This window comes from Micropterus dolomieu, linkage group LG18 (assembly GCF_021292245.1).
Source record: "Micropterus dolomieu isolate WLL.071019.BEF.003 ecotype Adirondacks linkage group LG18, ASM2129224v1, whole genome shotgun sequence".
In the NCBI taxonomy this organism is placed as follows: domain Eukaryota; kingdom Metazoa; phylum Chordata; class Actinopteri; order Centrarchiformes; family Centrarchidae; genus Micropterus; species Micropterus dolomieu.
The window spans coordinates 21,533,090-21,553,257 of NC_060167.1; the positions used below are offsets into that span (position 1 = coordinate 21,533,090).

At 40.6% G+C, this 20,168-nt stretch overlaps 1 protein-coding gene and 1 long non-coding RNA gene across 2 annotated transcripts in view; one reads left to right on the top strand and one right to left on the bottom strand.

Moving 5' to 3' along the window:
- Window positions 1-4,667, top strand: part of LOC123987331 — a 21,758-nt gene extending 17,091 nt beyond the window's left edge. The window contains exons 4-5 of the long non-coding RNA XR_006829093.1: window positions 3,317-3,493; window positions 3,701-4,667. This is a non-coding gene — a long non-coding RNA (uncharacterized LOC123987331). The remainder of the gene's footprint in view (window positions 1-3,316; window positions 3,494-3,700) is intronic.
- Window positions 1-20,168, bottom strand: part of LOC123987328 (potassium voltage-gated channel subfamily B member 1-like) — a 32,877-nt gene that overhangs the window by 5,355 nt on the left and 7,354 nt on the right. The gene's annotated exons all lie outside the window — the stretch shown is intronic.

Consider the following 20,168-nt stretch of genomic DNA (forward strand, 5'->3'; position numbering starts at 1 on the left):
TGAAAAAGGGGGGGGGGGGGGGGGGGGGGGTCCTCAGAGAGGCAGCGTCCCAACAGGATTAGGAGTTCAGCAGTTGCCTGGTGTGTAGCCAGGTTGCACTTGTTTCCCAGAAGTGAAAAACAAACCATTTCATGTTTTATGAGAGGTTTTCCCAGCTATGTTTCATGTCCTGCTCATCTCTCACAGACACATGATGGACAACGTATCTTATTTTGTGCTATCTGGATGGGCTGGAGCCAATCCCAGCTGGCATAGGGTGAGAGGTGAGGTACAACCTGGACAGGTCACCAGTCCATTGCAGAGTCACACATATAAAAACAACCATTCACACTCACATCTAAGGGCAATTTGGAGTCACCATTTAAACTAGCCTGCATGGGAGAACATGCAAACTCCACACACAAAGGCCTGGGACGACCAAGGTTAAAACCCTGGACCTTCTTGCTATGAAGCGACAGTGCTAACAACTGCACCTGCAACACTAAATGTAAAAAGACGAATTATACTTTAAAATTATACTTCATGTATCTATCTTTGGATTATAAAATACTTTGCCACAGTTGGCTTAAAAGCTGGCTATAATAGGTTTGTAGTTGTCTTCATCATTATCAGTTATACATCCTACATTTTCACGATGGAAAACATTCACAATATGAATATAAACATTTAGAAAAATCCTTGGATCAAGTTCCACTCCTCAGCTGTCAATCTGTTTGCTGTGTATGTTGCAAACATGAACCACGTTCACGCTGCGCCTTAATGCTCAATACTGATATATTGCCCTGATCAGATTTTTTTGATAGATTGCAATTTTTAAAATTTGCCCCATATCAGACTCCAGTGTGAACTGGCACAGCCTGAAAGTGACCCGCATGCACAAAAGAATAATATGTTGTCACATGTAACATGCTGTTGTTCCAGGGTAAACATGAAGGCCACACAGTTTACCGTCTACGGTTGATTTCAGTTAAGTTTATGAGCAGTTGAGGACGAGGAGAAATGCTTTCCCCCGTGTTTCCTGTTAGCGCAGAATTGTGACGACTGTCGCTCCAGAATGACGTCAGAGTCACATGAGTCCTAATCTGATGGTCCAGACTGATGTTGCATTTCAAAAACTCCGACCCTTTGGGAAGTGGCCCAAATCAGAACTTAAAAAGATCAGATTCAGTCATTTGCTGTTCACACTGTGATGTGAGTCACTTATGAGTAAACAAATTCATCTGATTTGGGTCACTTTGTCCTGCAGTCTGAAAGCGGCTTTAGAGTCTACAGCCATGCTAGTGGCTCTGTGAGGTACAGCTGTGCTTTGAGCTAAATGCTAACGGCAGCATGCTAACATGCTTGCACTGACAATACTAACATGATGTTTAGCAGGTTTCACCATCTTTGTTTAGCGTGTTAGAAGGTGACATTTATGCTAATTAACACTAAATACAGTACAACTTAGGCTAATGGTTATGTCATTAGTTTTGCAGGTATTTATTCATAAACCAAAGTATTTGAAAAAATAAAATGTTGACCCTAAGATAGATGAAAAGAATTCATCATGAGATTTTACCAAATTTCACTAGAATCCATCCAAAGTCACAATTGTCAACCTCATGGTTGTGTTAGAGTCATTGTATCACCAAGGGATTCATCCTTTGGGGACGATACCAACATTTCACGCCAGTCCATCCAGTAGGTTTTGAGATATTTCAGTGTGGGCAATGGTTAGTGGTGGAATAATGGGCCGTCCAACATTACGAAATAATATGGTTAAATACAAAGTTTTGTCTAAGACCTCACCCAAAACACTATCAACCTAACAACAGACCTGCTCCTACAGCTCCAGCAGCATTTGTCAGAACCTGTCTAACTTAGCTCACTCATTGGCTTATCTTTACATTATTTAGGAAACTCAAAATAAATCCCCAGTAAGCTGATACATTTTGGCAGAAGAGTTAAGACAAAAGGGAGACAGCAGCCAGGACAAAAGAGGAGAGTCAAATAAAGACTGGAGGCGTGTGAGGAATGAATGAAAACAGAAATACAAGACACATAACTGACATTTAGGTGTGAGTACAGATGACACGATGAACAAAGTGGCATTGTAGCTGCAAGAAGAAATCTTTTCGTCTGGTGTTTAGGACTTTCCCTTCCATCATGCTATGTGAAATGCTGAGTCACTTCTGGTCTGTCCTCATCGTAACTGGATTTGACCTTTTCATCACATGAGCTGAATCAATGGGATTGTGTCACTTAGTGACTCACTCACTTTATTTTTTTTAAAGGATAGAAGCCCATTGTAGCTATAAACACTTCCTTTCCAGGGTTACAATCACCTTCTTGGAAAGTTCCACATGGAACCGGGGTGCAGTAAAACTACTCTTATACATATAAAAGAATGACAATTAACCCCTCAACATACACCTCCCCACCTTTGTTTCCTCATACATAGTTTTATGGTTGCTAAAGGATAAAACTCATAAAAAGACCACAATCAGCGATGTAATAGTCCGTCTCTCAATACTTTCCAACTTCCCAAACCTGTCCATTACTCCATTTGTTCCAACTGATACAAATATAGTATTTGTTGGGGACTATTTTCAGCTGCAGATTTTGGACGCTATTGAATATTTACCACAGCAGAATGGTGTATGTATGGATGGTTGGACTGTTTTCATGTTAATTATAAGAACATGTAAACCAGTGCAACAATGTGGTGCATTAATGTGTTTAATATTTTTGGGACAACAATGGATGTCTATGGCAAGAAAACATGAGCTATATCAGGCTTTGGTTGAGGAATTTTATCCTCATAAAACAAAAAATAACAGCCTTTACTGTTAATACTAGAAATGAAGACATTACTAGTCGAAAATGATGGCATAAGAAACAGAACAAATTTGTGTCCAGAGAATGGCAGGGGTAAATACGTTTCCTGTAGGGTTTTATAGCAGACGAGCAAGGGGACATAAACTCTGAGGAGGCACCAGACAGACATCACAGACCTGTCATCCACGGTCATTGTCATTTTGCCAGTTTGGGTTGGGTAACAGGTGTTTGTTTAGTTAAATTCAGTTTTAGTTTTGTAAAGCATTGAATTATATAGTATTTTTCTAATGTTTTTCTAATACAACAAGAATAGAAGTAATGTAAACCACAACACTTTTTTTATTTTATTTCTTATTTCTTAACATCACAATCCGTTTAAAAAGCAACAGTTTTTGGTAACACAAGTGCCCCCGTCTAACTCTCCCATCTGTTTCTAAATCAGACAGGCAATGATTTTAAGCATCTCCCAAACTGACAAGAACTCCTGTGTCCCGCACAGATGTGCCCTCCGCCTCATCTGCCTGCTTTCACCTTGCCTGGCAACCATCTCCTCCCATGTTTAAGCCTATAGCAGGAAGCCTGTGCCTATGCTGTGCCGTGTGCTGAGGAGGAGACAGGGTGATGGATTACTGCGCTTGCGGCTACACGCAGGATGTGTCCTTTGGGAAGTGTGAAGGTAGCGCTAAAATGATGAGGAACTCAGATACACGCTATTGTGTGTGAAGTGATATATCTTTTTGCAATGCATGAATTTAATCATTGTTTTAAGAATTAGGGAATAATCAAAACTAATGTTTCTGAAATTAACAACATAAATGTGGCACGTGCACATTTTAAAGTCTTAAAGGCAACCAGTTTCACATGACTTTTCACTGTACTCAAGCTCATCATTGGGTGCTGGCGGGCCTCCACCAGCCGAGGTCAACCATCTGAGGAAACGGATGCAGGTTTCTTTTGGCGCGAATGACAGAGAAAAGGTGAGAGGATGAGAAAAGGAACAGTGGTGACACTGTGAAAACTGAAGACAAAATAAGAGAGTGACACAGTGAGAAAGTGAGATGAGAGATTGCTCCCCTGTAGCTGATGTAAAAACCAGTGCTGTTGCCCTGAGTGTCAACCCCCCTGATAAAACATCTGCCTTTAGCCTGGCACAGAAAACCTTGACTCTGAAACATCTGGAACACCTGTGTTATCAGGTGTACGTTAAAGAATACGTGCCAAAATCAAAAGCACATGTTTCCTCCTCTAAATGTAAGGTTATTATAAAATAGTTTAGAGAATTCAATAGCAAAACAATTATCCATGGGCGTGCATATATGGGGCTGCTGCAGACCTCTCCCTTACTCCACTTGGGTAGTTTTGTAAGGCATATAAATCAGTTTAAGCATGAAATGAAAAACTGATCCAAGATTATTAGGTGATAAAATACCAGACAGGAGCTTCTCTACTGGCAGAGCAAAGGGGACTTATAGATCCGCTTCAACCTCATGATGTAAGGCTATTGATTTCAAACTATTTGTTCCCTGATCCCGAGAAACCGCTCTACATCCTGGTGCTGTCACCTTATTTTCTGTGTTGAAAATATATTATCTGCACTATGAGTGTTAGATTTTCTGCAGCATTACATATATGCAGATTTGTCAATAAATACGCATTAATACGTAATAAGTATTATCCAATTAAAACCACTTTACTGTATATTATAAAATCTACAACTATTTATTTTCTCTATATCATACATACAGTACATATCTCAATTCATTCTGTACTTGTTTAATCTGGTGGTACATATGGCAAAATGTGTGTGATCTAGGAGAAGTGAAAATTGTGTTCCATTTTCTGTACGGTGTTTTTTTGTGGACTTTTGGTAGTATTGTTTGAATGTATATGAATCATTTTATAGTGTACATTTAAATATATACTTAATAAATTACATTTTATTGTACAAAATATGTCAGTTTCATAAGGGGGAGGTGAATGTGAACAACAAGTGACAACGGGTGACATATACTTGTGTTAACCACTTATTTTTATACTGAAGTATATTTATAAAACATGAGCTGAACTTATAATGAACTGTGTGCCGTCTCCCTCTGCACTCTCTACTGAGTCAGACAGACAGGCACACAGCATGTGCCTGTCTGTCTGTATAAACCTGCTGTGGGACCCCTCAGTGGGATGGGGAGGTTCTCCACCACGCAGCAGAAAAAAAAAAAACTCACAGCGTGCATGGCTGAGCCTTACTAATGTCATAAGTATGGTATCTTTGATCCTGAGATGTACAATCCTGATATACAGAGGGTGTTTTGTGTGGGCCTGAAATGTAGCACACTGGCAAGACTCATGGCTCACAGCACAATCACATCTCCACTCAGCAAAGACACATCACACCCAGCTGAAAATGACAAGTACTCAAAATCTGGCTTTGTTCTTGATACGTGTTTTTTGCAGGCTGGAGCTCCAGCTGTCTCTTGTTGCTATGGTCTTTGCTCACTCTAAAACTGGCAGCAGTGTTGGCAGGCAAATGAGGAAAAGAACATATCATGCTGAATCACCACCAACTCTGTGAAAATGGACCATTTGGCAGCATAGTGCATAACAAAATCATTGTTTCTTTTGTCATCTTTTATTATGGGTGTGGTGGCGTGTTACACAAGAGGATAAGAACCAGTAAAGAAAGCTACCAGGTTTTGGTGATGTAATCAACATGTCCATCAAGTCAAGTCGGGTTTAATTGCGATCAGAGCAAGTGATCAACATCAGGGGACAGAGACGCGGCATAAAGAGAATCAGCAACCACAAGACACTACCAGTTTTAATGCAGATTTTGACCAGAATGCAAACAGGTCAGGAGCTTAGATCAAACCAGGAAGTTCATGACCTCTGTCAGAGAAAATGATGAAGGGTGATGAATGAATGATGAAATGAGTCAGTCACTTCCAGTGAAAGCATTGTAAGTCCAGTAACATTAGACTAGATACCATTACACTATTCTGATGAGGGGGAATATCTCTCCTGCCATTAAGCTCTTATATTTACTCGCCCAACATCTCCATGGCAACAAAGTGCAAAGCCTCATCACATGGTAGGATCTTGGACCTGAAGCTTGATATGAGCCCAGGGCAAGCAGCGGACACAGAGGCCCGGTAAGATGCCTTTACTGATCTGGTGTCTGCTGACAGCTAAGTAATGTTCACTAATTTCCCCGTCTCCGGTGACCCGCCTCTGTGGCGCAGCAGCCCTGTTCGGTGTTTACCATAAAGAGCAGATGTCACTGGGCTCATGTGACACGATTGGGTGTCAGCACTGAGTGGAGTTACCTGGACTGCTTACTGTGAACACCTGAAACAAGAGAGGCCTGGTTGCTGCCCATAATCCTATGTCATATCAGTTCAACACTACAGTTTCAGTGCCAGACACCTGATGACATTCAATACAGATAAGTCGGATGCTCAGGTGTAATCACATAAAACAGGTACTCTACAGCATTTTAGAAGAATAGTTATACTTTTTTGCTTTCTTTCCAAGAGTTAGATGAGAAGATCAATACCACTCTCATGTATATCCATTAAATATGAAATTACAGTAAGGAGATGACACACCCGACCCTCTCTTTTTGCAATTGGTTGAGCACAATGTTTTTGTTTTTTTGTACTTTCTGCCAACCCAAATGGACAAATAAAGAGCTAGCACACTTAAATCATTCAAATGGTTCGGACATTGCCACGATGAAGGCTTAGTTGAAACCTCTATGTGTATTTTATTCCCTGTACCAAACTTGACACTAACAAATGAATTGAAAGAGAGTTAGATGATACCATTCTGATATCTGAGTGGTAAATATGAAGCTGCAGCCAGGATACAGCTTAGTTTAGCATAAAGACAGGAAACATCGGGAAACAGCTAGCCTGTCTCTGTCCAACTGTAACAAAACTACCACTAAATGAACTCGCAATATATTGTTTGTCTTATCCGTCACTTCTCACCTTTTTGTATGTACCTGTGAAACTGCAAATGCATCAAAACTAAATTTATCTTAACTGGTCCCAGTGTGGCAGGCCCACCACTCAGTGTAGCCATGACAACAATATCACCAGGTTACAATTATAGAAAGTGCTGTGCCACCGGGTAGCTGGCTGAACCTCCTACTGTACCATTTCCTTTTCCCTCACTGTTACTTTATGTCTCGCTTAGTGCATGTGTCGTCAATCATGTAGGAAGATATTTCAGTCTAAGCTATGGATGATAGCAAATGGTTTTAATGGCAGATGGCACATGCACTGTGCTCCATTCCACGCTGTCAGTCTCGTATATAAAATATGTGATGAACAAGAATGCACAGAGACAGAAATGGCCTACAGTCTTGTTTTAAAAGCACTTGTGCCTCAGCGTCTCCTGTGGAGAGTTAAGCATCCAGCTTAAACAGTACTAAACATTTAAACTTGGTGTAACAGCAAGGCAGACTTTAGATTCAGTCCTTCAAGATCTGTTGCTTTTTTTGTCTTTGTGTACAATTAAATTGTCCAAAAGTGATAAATGTGATGAAATTATGATGTAGAAGGAGACCAAGAAAGAAAGATGTTTGAAGTGCAGTATGAGGTGTATAATGTATGCAACTGACACGTACAGGCGCTGAAGGGCCCTAAGGCAACAGGCAGAAAAGAAACTTTAGAAGTGCCCTATTTTCTTAAATACCTCAATGAAATGTTAAAATGAAGTTGTTTAATAACAATCATAGAGCAAGAAAACACAATTAGTTTTCTGTCCTCCCACTCTACCAAGCAAGAAAGAAAGAGACTGACTCTGACATTTACAACAACAACAGTTTAGAGGGATGTAACCTTTAAAGGATGAACATTCATTCTGAGCTCAGAGGCCCGAGATTCAAAAATAAAGCATTCATTACAAGTGACTTTGAGATGGAGCCTTTCAGTGTAAGCTAAAAAGGAACAAGGGGCAGAATGGAAACTATAAAACTATAAACTAAAAATGCTATACTTACAGTAGTATACTATACATCACATTGTGTGTTTGTATTTACAGTGAAATGGGAGAATGGGAGAGTCTCAGGGCCATGGGGCCTTGCAGTCATGCTGTAATAACGGTGGACTGTAACTGATCGTAATAAGACAGAAAAGTGTGCCAGGCTGTCTGTCACAATAAATGCAAACAGTGGCAGGCAGCTGCATGTGAGCTGTGTGAATGACTGAACCAGGATTTGCACACTGATGACCACAAACAGGGTTCGCTCTATCACTTCTGAATGCAGAGGGATTACTTGTCTTGTTGTTATGATAGAGCAGGAAAGAAGACCCAGGCTCACCCTTTCTGCCCGTTTCACCATATTTTCTTTCTCTTCTCTTGCTGTCACACACATACATTAACACTTACATGCAAAGAGTGAGCGCAGATCCCTTCGTGGGGGGACTGCAGTACCTTGGCGTACAGCTGAGCTGTTAGTTTCCATGGTGATGTGAGGCTTTTTAGCATTTGCATAACAGATGCAGCAAAGCATTCACGAAAACAGGACACAGAAAACAGAGGCCAGGGGACATGTGATCATACTGAACCACACAGTGGAAAAAATACAGTTCATTCCCATCAGTTCAGATCACGGATTGACATTGAGGATTTCTGCTATCACTGAGAATTCAGTAAACTCTTTTTCAGGCATCAGTAAGCCAGTATAGCTCTCTGATCTATATCAATGCACCAGGAGCTTCAGTTAATTCTAAATGACATTCAAAATTATTTGACAGGCTGTTTCCTGATTCTTTTCTGGCATTCAGATTCAATCTCTCCTACATTAACACTGATCAAAAAAAAAAGATTTTGGATTTGATTTCTGACAAATTAGTGCTTAGAAGTTGGTATGGAAAAAGTTGAAGCTCCCAAGCTCTCAAGAAAACTATTCACACTAAAGCTGAGATGATTAAAAAAAGAATCAATCAATCATTTGAGTCAATTTTTAAGCAAAAGCTTCCATCTTCTGAAAAATTAGGATTTACTAAAAACAATTGGCAGATTAATCAATGATGAAAATAATTGTTGGTTGCAGCCCTAAACCACACACACAAACACACAGAAAAATGTGTATTCATAGACATGTGTGCTCTGAGGGGAATTATGTTTTTCTTGGAGAACAATCCCACAACAATTCTTCAGTGTAAGCTACAATTACTACTATTGCTAAGGTCAAGTACGCCATGTGTATTTGTATGGTCCTGAATAATTGTTAATAGTGTTAAAAGGATTCACGGTGCACACTTCAAATACAGTGTTGGCATTGCTTTACACTGTGTGTACATTCCTTAAAGCACAAACAAAATTCAGAATGTCTTTCAAAGATGACACAATAATGATCCAATCACCTCTGTCTTAGTGAGGTGTTTGGCTGCCAACATCATACAGCCAATTTTAATATATCAAAGATGGGTTAGTATCTGTAGTTGTGTAACTATCTGCTCATTGTGTCCAGACTAAATCTTGCCATCATAATACTTTTGGAATGAGAAATGTCAACGTATCATTAGTGGCTGGCACATAGCCAGTTTCGACTGTAACACAGTGAGGTCGAGCATCCCAGTTGTATAAAGTGATGGTGATGATGATTTGCAAGTGGAACAAAACCCTAAATTATAGAGGAATATGTTTAATGCTGCCGCCATCTTCCGGATCCTGGAGTAGAGACATTAGGCAGAGAGAAAGACTCGGCCAGATTTGAGTAGGTGCAATCCGACTGTGCCAGACTAAATCATGATAAAAAAAACAATCAAAAAACATAATCCTGTGCTCTCTTTAGTTTCCCAGACAGGAAGTTCAAGTGGAGAGCTACACTCCCTGAAAAAAAAAAGGCTAAACACATGTCGGGCCGGTGCTTGATGCTCCACACACTACCTATATCCATCCAGCCTGCTGTAAACTGGCTGACATTCAAACATGCTGGCCAGGCAATCCCTGCCATACATGGTGATTCTGACCCCAGATTAAAACACACTTCTCCCTCTGCTTCTCCTGATCCTCACTATGCTCTCTTTACGACAACATTTCCCCCCCGCAAATGATCTGTTTTACCTGCATTACCACCATTTCAGATGATTCTCAATTTACCTGTTCTGACCTCACTTCTTGCCACACGTAGTCCCCATTAAGGATCAAACCTTCTTTTATATTTAGTAAACACCAATTTATTGCCTGTCCAATGAGCAGTCAGAGTGCTTTACTTTATGAAAGAAATCAATCAATCAATCTCAGAGCCGTTTTAATTTGCAGCTGTCCTTCCCACTTCTAATCTGCCTCTTCTGCTGCTAGTGCAGCTGGTGACATGCCCACCAACTAACTGTGTTGGTTAAAGGTCTAAGAAGAGGCTGCTCTGGCAGTTATGGAGACCATCTCAACCTATTTGACAAGAATCCACCCTGCTGAAGTGTCTGCTGTTCTGTTACTGTGACCTACCTCTTCAATATCACTGAAGAGGTGCAGGTGAAAAGACAAATCAGCAGGGATCAATGAAGTGCTACATTCACATTTTGGACAGTGCCTGCCAACCAAGACCTTTGTGTATCAGCCTAAACCTATAAAAGAAGCTGTAGCTGACATTTAGCCACATCACAGGGACACTCCAAACACATGCCTGCAGTATATCGTTCTCTATGGCCTTTCAACCAGCCATCTTCCCCCTCTCTTCCTGTTGTTATTTCCAAATCAGTTCATTCATCAACCTCTATTCCTATGGTAACTTCCAAACCGTCACAGTGTAATTACTTCTTGTTTTCTGTTATTTTTAAATCATTCATGTAATATTTATTTTCCATTCTTCCCAAGGCCACTCCCAAACCAATATTACCATGTCTAATGTAAATACTGAACACACTATATCATTCTCTTTCAGTTGTCCTTCTCAGCACAATCAATACCTCAGCTGTCTCATCTTACCAAATCATGTGCTTCGATATCTCTTAGTTATCAAACCTAAACAATTAGTGCCTGTGTTGGGGTTTAAATAGCCTAATTAATTTATCTTTATTCTAAGGTTGGGCTGTCTTATTTGAGCTGTATGCCTTGATTAATACATCTTTGACCAGTGGATATTCTTGATTGAATCCTTGTCATCTCTTGATCCCCATCAAATAAAAACATTTTTTTTTTCACTCCATTTGCAAACTGTTGTATACTTGCTAATACACTGATGCACAAGACAAAAAGTTTTTCTTTTGTTGTTTTTTTAAAAATCTGTTAGCAATGCGATGTACCAATTTACCAATTCTCTGCCTCTTTGAGAATCCTAGTTTTTCACAAGAATTGCAAGCATTTCTTTAATCACTTTTTGGCATTAGACTCAGAGTGTGAGATCACACTAAGATTAGAAAGCAAATCCTTGGAGATTTGGCAATGCTGTTGTTGGCATTATCCCCAGAGCCAAGGTTTCCATGGGATAGTCCCTGGGATTTCCGTTTAATACTGATTTTGATCTGGGCAGAGGGTTAATGAAGAATCTCTAATGAACCAGCCTTCTCGTCTCATTTTCTCAAAGCTCTGTCTTGCTAGAAACCCACTGGGCTGACCATAAGAGGAACTGTATTACATAAAGGCATAATGAGACAAAAATGACGTGGACATGCTGTCCACTTCATCACCACTTTGTCCTAGATGGCAAAGACAGAGGAGGATGATATCTGTCAATGTTAATTACAAGTCCTATTTTCATAACATCTTATTTGAGTTATTTTTATGGTAGTAGGTAAGCAGCAGCCACACAACAAGCCTGTCAGGCTTTCGATATCTCTAACATTACGCTTAAGCTGTGTGCATGGGGCTGTATACTCTGCATATGAAGAGTCTGGTGTCTTTTTTCAGCCTTTTCAAAACCAAAAACACGAGAGCAAAATTGTAAGGAATGAATTAAAGAGTGTGTTTATCTGCCGTGAGGTAAGCTGCAATCATTGGAATATGTCTGGCTAACTAGCTTAGCCCACTACTTTAGTAAAATGAGCGTTACTTCCAAGGCACATTATTAACTAACTACATTATTTTGTGGGGTTACAGGTGTCGTTAAAAACAACCACCATCAATTCCATGAGAACCATTTCACACATGTCTCATCTTAAAACGAGCTGGAAACATTAAAAGTCAGCTGGAGACGGCGTTTTCAATCAATTTAATGACTTAACGTTAGCTAAATTAGCTTGCTAGCCACATCTGATGAAATGGCCTCCGGCTAGAAATGATAACACTTATTTTGTCTACCACTGTCTAATCTCAAGCTGTAAAGTTGATATTGTTATCATTATAAAGTGTGTAAATAGTGTGAGAAAGCAAAGCTTGTCAGGTGCAACAGTAAGTAGGAGGACAGGGCTTAGCGTTTGGTCAATAAATCATTTAATTAATCTGTGCGATAGCCAGTGAATTGAACAGTTCTTTGTCTCACTCTCCTCAGCTTCTGCCGTCGGACACTCACACAGTGAGACTTCCCAAACCGTCCCAGTTGAGCCTGTATTTCTGTCCACCGAGAGCTGCATCTAGAACCACAACTGTGTTAATGTAACGACAAGCGAGTCAAGTTTCCCAGAGATCACTAACCCTTTCAATTTACACCACGCTGCTCAGTTTACACAGGACTGATCAACTCTCAGCTTCTGCTCTCATGGGAGATGGAGCTGCCTGGTAGTTTGAGAGATGAATGTTACACAGGATGAGGCAAACCAGACGACAAATTTTCAACAATTATGAGCTTTAGATGGCAGTTTTAAATGCATATCACATGACTGTGCCCCTTTCCAGTAGTGTTCATTACCATATAAACGAACTGAAAGTGGACAGGAGAGAAAGCATTTTGCACATCAGGTCATCCATAATTTCCTAACCATCGGCTTGTGACCCACATCCTCTCCTCCTATCTTCCCACTTAAGTCCAACATGCTTTTACATCTCTGTGGCCTATATCTCACACCAGACAGAGGTAAGGTGATGTGCTCGTGGCTGTCGTCTGGTAGGTGGAGGAAGGAACGAGAGAAATGAGAGCAGTGAGTAGGCTGAGGCTCTGGCAGTAGACTGGGAAGAACAGGAACTCCTGGGACTGCTGCCTAGAGATTAGTGGGATAGTGATTGAAACTCACACAATCCACCCACTCTGCACTGCCAGACTATCAGCTACACTGGTTCTTAGTGTAACGCAGTGCGGCATGCTAAGGACAGACTATAAATTTAGATACATGTCAAGGACTTTTCTGGGATCCTTTTAATGAGAAATACCTGCATATGTTAGTCATTCGATGTGCTGACTGGCCACATGGTCTCAGGTGAGCTACCTTAGGAGGTGTTTTATTTCAGATGCTCCTAACTGACTTCCTCTGTAGTGTCATCCTGACAAACAGAGTTATCTCAGATAGCTCATCTAAAATACTGCTACCCAAAGCACTACTCCTAAATGTAATTACAACAAATAAACATTAGTTTCTCCACAGTCAGCACACCACAGTAGTCTCAATTACCATCACTATTAGCATACAGCTACCGCAAGGATATGGCCTTGGATCCTTTCTCACATCACCATATGTTCACACTGAATTCTACATATTTTAAATTGACTTTTGCTCTTCCCACTTAAATGTCTCTACATCACTGTATGAGTAACTGACAGGCCTGGCTGTGCATCTGTTGCATGCCTGTAGAACAACATACAGTAAACTTTGTGACAGATAAAATACACAGTTGACTGGCAGACGAACCCAGACCTGCTCCACTAACACCTCTACAACAGACACATTTTGAAAGAGATAATGCAATTCTTCACTATGTTGACCCAGAAAAGCTTTTCTTTCCCACTCCATGTCTCTCTTTCTCACTAGCACTCACTGAGACAAGCATGGTAAATACACACAAACACAGACAGTATTTAGTACTGTACCTCTTCTTATTGTCTACTCTGTGGTACTTCAGTGGGGTTTCTGTGAGAAATCATTTCTGGGTTTCTGAGAAAGTTCATTAGTCTATTTGTTCTGAGCCATCAAGTGCAAATGAAACACCCATTAGGTACCAATTACAGCAGCCATTGGGAAACATGGACAAACAAGCCCATGTACTTTGGTTAAAGTGCACACCATTGGCTATTCCTTATTTAAAGAAATAGTTGAAAATGTGGTTGTTAGCTTTCTTGTAATTAAATGAGAAGGTCAAATCACTCACAACTTGTCCATTCAATATGAAGCTGGAGCCAGCAACAATTTAGCTTAGTTTAGCATAAAGATTAGAAACGGGAAATAACAAGCCTGGCTCTGCAATGGGTAACAAAATCCACCTTCCAACACCTCTAAAGCGCTGTGATGAATACATTTGTGTAATCCCAGAGATTGGGACTTGAGTTTGAGACTCAGACTCGAGTCCGATTTAAGTCGCGCACACAGTGACTCGACTTGAGATTCGTCCTTAAAAGACTTCAGACTTGACTCGGACTCGAGGTGTGGGACTCGTGAACATTGTTTATTTTTAGGAAACATCTGAAGAGCTTGTTGTTATTCCCCTCCCTCAGTTACCTATAACCTGCCTAGGTAACACGTAGTATCAGCTGTGCGCGGCCACACATCAGAGAGGACAACAAAGTTCGGCAGCTGCTGCGCCATTCATCAAAAACTTTGGCTTTAAAACGTCACACAACAAGGCCCAAACAAAGAAGCGCTGAATGCAAAATAGGTTACCTGTGGTGAGTAAACATGTTTAGCTCAGCATTGGCCATCTATCGTTATCTTGCTTCTTGCTTCCGACTGTCGTTCTTTTTCAAAAGATGAATGAGTGTTTTTTTGCTTGCCAAACTTGTGGTGGTTGATTAATGTAATCATTTACGTCCCGCTGGCTGCCATCACGTTAATTATTAACGTTGACTGAAAACAGGTCACAAGTATTTTTGTTCATGTAACGTTACAGTTTTATTTACTTATAATGTTACACTGGTTTGACAGTCTGGGGGATGTGTTGACTTACAGTAGTTTATAAGCTGTGATTAGTTGTAGACGCATTAGGCTACATGGTGGTGCTCTATAAGTGTTAAACAGGTTACAGGTTTATTGCTGATCATGTAACGTAACAGTTTTATTTAGTTAAAGTTACACTGGGTTTGAGAGTCTCTGGAGTGTGTTGACTTACAGTAGTTAATAAGCTGTCATTAATTGTATTGCACATTACATGGTTGTGCTCTGTAAGTGAAAAACAGATTACAGTTACAGAATCCCTCATAGCTATGCAGTGTTTTAAGCAGCCTGGATTGAACGCAGCAGGTTATACAACATTCATTATAACCACGAGAGACTTGAGACTTGACTTGGATTCTTGCTCAAAGACTTGTGAGCATCTCTAGTTGCAGTTTTACAATGGGTTACGTCCCAGACTATTTGTTGGCCGGGTGCAGTGACTTCCTGGAGTATTGTTGTCATTGTAAAGTTGCCAGTGAACCAGTGGAGAGTCAAGGAAGTTGCTGCGCCCATCCAAGAAATAGTCCATCATGTTACTCCCCGTAACACAGTGAATTGTTGTTTTCCACTTCTGTTTTTGTACCGATTAAACAAAAAAGTGAATCAACATGTTTCGGAAAAAGTTCTGAAAATTTTAAAGAAAACAAAAAACAAAAGAGATAGATTTCATTGCCTTTCTGTGCTCATCAAGTAAATATTTGAATTATTTGACAGCACTTTAAGCTACACCGAGAAGCACTGAGTGCACTGTAAAACTACAACCCTATGACCACTCTGTCACCTCAGACACTACTATCACACCAGTCAGTTGCCAGTGCCAGTCTATCTTAAACAAACGTCTCTTTCTCCCCCACACTCACACGTTCTCTCTCCCTCTGTTATGTAAGAACACCTTTGCTGATTTAGAAAAAAACTACTTGTGAATCTGACAGTTTACTGCTGGGAAATTAGATGACTGCCTAACAGTTTGATGTAGTCCTATGAAAATGTTCTAACCCATAGCAAACAATCAACTAAATTACAACATCAATGAGTCTATTTAAGGATATGTGTGTGCATGTTTTTTTCAAATCAAGTGGTGAATGAGTGGGAAAAGTAGCTAAAAGGAAAACGTGCAAGGTAGTGTCTGTGTGTGTGTGTGTGTGTGTGTGTGTGTGTGTGTGTGTAAATATATGTGTGACTGTGTATTTATATATAGAAGCCCCTTGAGAGAGGAGTGCCATTACCGTGCTACTGTGTTGAAAATCTGGTGTTGCTGTGCTAGATGTCACACTAAGGTGGCTTCATCACTCCTCGCAGGCTGTGCCTCATTAAGATGAGCAACACCCTGTATGATATTAACAACTACACCTTTTCTGCATTGTCCTTCTAAATCTCTTTGTGCAAACATCATTAAAAAATCCACCAGGATCTCTTGGGGGATAGTATTTGTTGAAAAGACCACAGCTTATACTCAGTTTGCTCTGTAAATGCATGCTGGGATCCTTGGTTTTCATACAATAGTCATTAAATAGTAAGAAACATACTCCACCTTCTGTTTTTTTCATACTGTCTGTCATTATTGATTGCTTTGGTTTGAATGAGTAATTCTGTCCCATAAGAATGAAAGAGAGTAGGCGGACACATTAATTCAGTAACTGAACTCCCCATGACTGTTTCTCTATCAGCAGAGAGATGCACTGCCTTAGTTCTGTTCACACAATGCAACTGCTGCTCTTTTTGGGTCCACACAGGTGAGCGGAGAGGCGGGAACATCACAACAAAGCAAGATCTTATCTCACTGTGCTGGCTTAATCTGAGACAATCATTAGAGGTGGGGACACCTGAAAAAACCTCTCACCTCACTCCCACTCAAACCAACCCAACCTCAAGAGCTACATTATCTCTATAAACCACACCGGGGCCTTCCTCAGAAACCAAGCATCACAAGTTCTGTGTAGGGGCTTGATGAACTCAACCTCCTCACGCTACAGGGGATCATTTGTGAAGTATACTATGAAACAACACACACACAACATGATCTAAAGCTTTCTTCTCTATATGTGAATGCACACATCTCACTCTGAATGCGAGCTGTAAAATGAGAACTGCAGATGACAGGATTTAAACATGGCTCCTGCGTTTGCTTTTCATCCTTACTCTATTTGCTAGAAGCTATTTAGTGAAAAAAAGTATGCTTTGTTTACTGTACTGTCACGCCTAAATGTGTCACCAGCATCAAAAGGATGCAAGATGATATGCTCACCACAACTGCAACCAGACTCTTTGTTTAATTCAGGCTTCTAACATGGCAAACATGATGCCCCACAGTGGGAGACTGGAGGTGATCGTGTGTTAATTGGGAGGTGAGCTTGTGTTAATTGGCCCCTGTTATAGACTATTCATCCATGGAGCTTTCAGGTGTTGGGTTCTGTATCAAGTTCAGGTAATTACTGTTCCACAGTCTGGCAGCCGCTGTGAACTTTGTTTTTGTTGGTGTTTGAATCTCTACATGCTGTCTCTAAGTGCTCGTTTTTTGTTTGTAGTAAAACTTTTGGTACAGTCTGTTTTGTTGTGCGTGCACTTCAGATACTGCCATCATTTAAGTCCCAGACCACTTTCTTTTAACAAAGCTAGCGCCTCTCTGCACAGCACACACAACAATAAGCTAATGGACCCAGAAAGAATAAACAGGCTGATTTGAATATGTGTGCTAAACCTTATCTACCCTTGTGTGTCATGTGACCAGTCCTATCCCAAATAGTAAGCCATATTTTCAAAGATCATAAAACCAGTGGGATAGTAATTACAGTAGGCTATGTGTTGCTATATGTTTTCTTTCCCTGACTTCCTAAACCATGCTCAGTCATACAGAAATAGCTTTTTGAAAAAATTATTTGCAAGAGAGTAGCACTGTAGCTTCAGCATAACTTGCATTACAATTAATAGTATTGCAATCCTTTCTGCCACACTCAGCTACCTCTAAAGATGACTGAGTTTTCTCCTTCAACCATCTCAAATGACCAGAGGATATCATGGTTAAGGAGCAAAGACTAGGAGTGGATGTTAAGTATAGCATAGCTCTGGTACTGTAGCTAATCAAAAGGACAAAGCTCTAAACTTTCTCCATTACACTGTGCTTCTTTTACTATTTCGCTTGACGGCTAAGTGATACCAGATGAAGTATTCAGTGACGAAGGTAGCTGGTTAAAAATGCATTAGCTATTTTTTTGTTCCGTAGTCACCAGTTGATGATAAGTAGGGTAAAGCACATGTAGCTCTTGAGTTCAGGTAAGAAGCCAAAACTGCAACATCAGAGAGCATTGTCATGTAAAGGAAGAATTTGTACAAGATCGGAAATGGATTACAGGCGCCATGGAAAATATATCTGCTATCAGAAAATGTATTGAATGGATTACAGAATTTCATTGCTCTTATTCAGTCATGCCTGTCATTCCTGTAAGGGTGGCGGGAAACTGACCTTTTCAGTCGCAGCCCGCCGAGTGAGCGCTGAAAACATTGGCCTGGCGTGCAACCGTAGCTTAACAAGCAGTGTCTTGGGTTCTCTATGGAAACTTCTCTGCTGGTGACTGTTCAGCGCCCATGCCACTCTACATCTTCTTGAGTGATGTTCTCTCGCTGACAGGCCCGTGTGAATAATGAATGATGGTCTGCTGCAAAGTGTCTCCGTCCCCTCGCGATTGACCTCTCACCTTTTTAAAATGTCAGCGTCGGTGAAGCCCTCCACAGCCACAGACCCAGTTGTGCCAATGTGTGAAGAATACAAGGAAAGTCAGATAAGGCATTGTACTAAAAATAAAGCACGGATTTTGTAGGTCTGTCAAACAGAGATACTATGCAGTGGGAGTCTGCGTGTGCATGTGTAGCAGACAGTGTTGCCCCAGCTGGCTTGTGCGATAAGCTAATGTAGCGTACTAGATCACCTCTCTCCATGGAAACTGCAGGGCAACCAAAGGGCTGCAGTTGAATACCCTCTTCCTGAAACCATATGCTCCAAACTAGTAGAGAGGAGCCACTGTACTCTAGTAAAACAAATTGACATATTAATTATTTGTCATTTGTTATTTCTACCCGCTCACATCACAGTACCGGTATTTGGCAAATGCCCAGTCAAATTATGACATGACTCAAGTTATGGGTCAGAAAACCAAAACAATGAGCTGCAAGATGCTAAAACTCTCAGTAGAGCTGAGGGGAACTGCAGAGTTGGGTGATCATTTTCTGTTGATTCATCATAACAAGAGACCCGTTTCTCATACAGTCATTTGATCTGATTTTAGTACTTTAGTCCTGAGTCAGAAACTGTGTGTATGACAACAATGTTTAATTTCTTGTTATTCAGAATTTCCATATTATAACCTCAGATGGAAAATTTCATACAACTATACACCCCTCGCCATGCATTGTCTAATTAAATCACGGCTGTTCAAACATACATGCAGACTTTGTTTTCTCCAAAACGTCAGACATGGTTTTCACCAGCTTACAATGTTCAAAATATATGAACCAATGTACTGCCACACAGGGGAAAAGGAATTAATGTATAGCCAGTCTGTGCATTAGGTAATTTATGTAGTCACATAATAAGTCAAACACAAAAGAGGTTCAGAAGGAGAAGACAGTGGCTGGTAGGCAAAGCGAGCAGTCTGTCCATGCTGGTAACACAGCACCGCCATCAATGAAAGAAGTCATTTATAGACCACAGGAACAGAATCCGGTTCTTTGAAACAGCGGTCATTGGTAATTTCTGAGGAAATGGAAAAGAAGTGCCTGGGTAAAACTTCAGTTCCCATCCACTGTCTGTAAATTTCTTCAACATCTCTATAAACTGGAGAGCAGTCACATAATTTTCAGTAGAAGCTTAATGAAAAAACATGAAGCAGCTAAAGGTGCAGTTATAAGGAACTGCCTCCAATGCGGTGTGGAAGCTCTGATTGCTCTGAAGTCTCGGAAGTCTCGGAGAAAATCATTCGGCTTAGCAAATAGGTTGCACATAGAACAAAGAACACACACTGGCCAATACACGAACTGTTCAATCCTCACCTCTGAAGTTCACAGATGGGCAGCATTTCTCTATCGATTAGCAGCCACTCTGATGGGATGTGTTACTTCCTTAGGTGAATTTCTATTCATGTGTTGCACGCTAACCAAACAGCACAAAGGCAAGATGTAAATCAATAGTGCTAATGTCTCTCCAAGTTTAGAGCAGAGCTTCATTAGAGTCTGTATGGTTAGGATTACACAAGAACCATCTTCACATGCAGCCCAAAAATGTAAATAGAGCTAAAGATCGGTATCATGATATAAAAGCTTCAGAGCAAAAACAAAACAGGAAAGCATGCTAGCACTTTGCTATTCTGACCAAAGCCTTTAAACATGCCACCCTAT